The 2,717-nt window shown below is 39.0% G+C and overlaps 1 protein-coding gene across 4 annotated transcripts in view; it reads right to left on the reverse strand.

Annotated features, from left to right (window-relative positions):
- Positions 1-1,419: 1,419 nt before the first annotated feature.
- The window catches only part of LOC308121977 (transcription factor COE1), a 93,995-nt gene continuing 92,697 nt past the window's right edge, over positions 1,420-2,717 (reverse strand). For all 4 annotated transcript variants that reach the window (XM_080483554.1, XM_080483550.1, XM_080483553.1 and 1 more), the window contains one exon: positions 1,420-2,717. This exon is cut by the window's right edge and continues 1,555 nt beyond it. The gene's annotated coding sequence lies outside the window, so the exon portion shown is untranslated.

A 2,717-nucleotide genomic window follows, 5' to 3' on the forward strand; every position in this document is an offset into this window, starting at 1 on the left:
TATGTAACGGCCTTAACTTTTATGAATGGAAGCAATCTTGGAGCCAGTTATCAACACTCTCCTGTAAAAATGCATTTTTATCCTTCCTTGGTCAGCGGAGGAAAGAATAACAACAGTTTACATTCATTTAAAATGAATCCAGGTTGTTTTACCTAAATGACAGAGAAACTAATACAACCTGAAAGTTGGTTGTGTTTGACTGAATCCAGGTAAACTGGGAGGAGACCTGAGTTTACATGAGGAACCCAGCAGACGCTGAGGCTGCTGTGTCCCCTTTACCCTCATATCAGCTGCATATAATCCTCACACGTGTGAAGGAAAGCAACAAAGACCAGACACATTTCACAGAGAAGAAAGGACTTTAATTAAATATAGTGAGTCAAAAAGTTATTTTACACTTCAAATTTCAAAACAATAATAAAAAAAAAAAAAAAGAAAAAAATCAACATTATCATCTTTACAGTAGTTTCCTCTTCACGTTCTCCCTCCACACTGATATAGCTGATAATGTGTGTATGAACGACGCCCCTCCACTGTAAAGCCTGAACGCAGACAAGCCACGAAAGAAGTTATTTATGTTGTTAGACAAGTGCTTTGGATCTCACTTCCTTCAGCAAAACCCTCTGTTTACTCCTTCCTGTACACGTATTTATATATGTACTGTCAGAAGAAAAAAAAAAGAAAAAGAAAAAAATCCCTCAGCTTACATCACATTTGTCTTTCAGAGAGGCGCACGCTCATTACATTCACGCTCACAGGCACTCCCACACTTAAAGTGGTCTGCAGACCCATGTTTGAGATAAAATAAATAGGTGGCTCAAGAACTAATGAGGTGAAGAGGAAAAGAAAAACAACAGGGCAAACATATAGACATTAATGATAATATCGCAGGAGGGGAAATGATCAGAGGAGAAAGAGCAACTTTTTCTTCATCGAGCAATTTTGTTCCGTTCAACAATCCATCACATGGAAGACAAACACAGATAATCATAATGACGTACGCACAAAATCTACATCTACATAATGCAACGAAAGGATGCTAAACTCTGAACAACAATGATATGAACAACAAGCATGACGAATAATTAGAATAAAAAAAAAAAAAAGTCATCGTTCTGCTTTTCTGGGTTAAAAAAACAAAAAAAACCACCATGGCTTATTTTAGTTTGATTGAAATTAGCAGAGGACGTTTGGCTTTCAACTAGAATAGAAAAACAGACATGATGTCTTGATAAATCCTGACATGAGAGACAAAGAAAACAAGGAGCACATCTGAGCATTTTCAGGAAGATTTTTTTCTGGGTGTCACTCCCCCCCCCCTCCCCATTTTTACGACATTGTGTTGAATATTTTTGACGAAGTCCCGTCTTCTTTCATCCTAAGTTTGACTACTGACTTATATTCAGCTTCGGCTGAGGCTGTTTTATTCTGGCTTCAGTTTGACTTTCATTCATTTTTTCTTTAACCACTGAGGACTGTTTATTTGCTTTTTTTTTTTTCTTCTTCTGAGCAGTATTGTCCACACAGAATAACGTCCAGTCAAACGATCCCTCTCCGTCAAGATGATGCTTGTTTGGTTTTCATTCCATTTAAAAAAAATAAAATAAAAAAAATGAAGTTATCAACCTGACTGATGCACAAAGAGTAAACACGTTTGCCAGCAATTCTTGCTGCTGCTGTGAAAATAACATTTAAATGAAACTGATTGAGGTACATAACATGGCACCGCTGCTGTGTCACCATGTGTGACTAAAAAAAAAAAGACAGAAACTGTGGCGTGAGACTGTTTAGGCATTCATGTCTTATATCAGGGCCTTGGTAAATATAAACATTATGATTTAATTAAGACGGGTAAAGAGAAGCTGTAACTTTCACGACACACCATCAGCGAGTTTTCACACACACGGTGCTTAAGACTTGTCGCTGGCTCACTGGGCTGCACTGCAAAAAAAAAACAAAAAAACAATTGTGTTGTTTTTTTCCTCAAAATGATTGTGGAGATAATAACTGCACCAACAGCTCGTCATTAAAGGACAACATCAGTTTGGTCGTAATCGGTCTGATCTAGACAGTTTGATTTCAGAGAAGAGCGTCAGATTGCTGAGTGGTGAGATTTAGGCACAAAGACAAGTTGGCGTTAAGGTATGAGTGTGGTTTTGGCTAAAAAATACAAAGCTGTCATATGGGACGAGAAAACATCAATCCTGCGGTTACATCTTCTGGCAATCCATAGACGCACCTCAAGGCAAATTTGAACTTTTAACGAACTTTGACAAGACTTCTTATGCACTACGTCTACATGATATCTATTAAAACACCGAGTTATTGGGCGGGTCTGACTTGCGCTGAACTTCAAAAGTTCATGTAAACATGGTCGGTTGACTGAAATCTGAGTTTACACGGTTGGACAAACATCGGCGACAACGTGGTTGAAAGCTGATCCAGGTCCTGCGAGTATACAGAGCAGCCACACCGGAACCAGAGCTCGGACCTGAAGTCAAACTGCATTGAAACATTTAAAGAGGTCCTCACACAGAAGACGCTGCCTGATTGCAGCCTGTAAACATAACCTGCGAGCTCGGCTTTGACTATTGTTGTGGTCTGTGTCGTCTCAGGTCAAGACATGGCCCGATGCTGACACGCTGAAAGAGTATCAGCATCTATTGTCACCAACTTAAACGATCTAAATGTATACCAGGACGAAGATAAAGATACTT

Source organism: Lipophrys pholis, assembly GCF_963383615.2.
Source record: "Lipophrys pholis genome assembly, chromosome: 16".
Taxonomy (NCBI): domain Eukaryota; kingdom Metazoa; phylum Chordata; class Actinopteri; order Blenniiformes; family Blenniidae; genus Lipophrys; species Lipophrys pholis.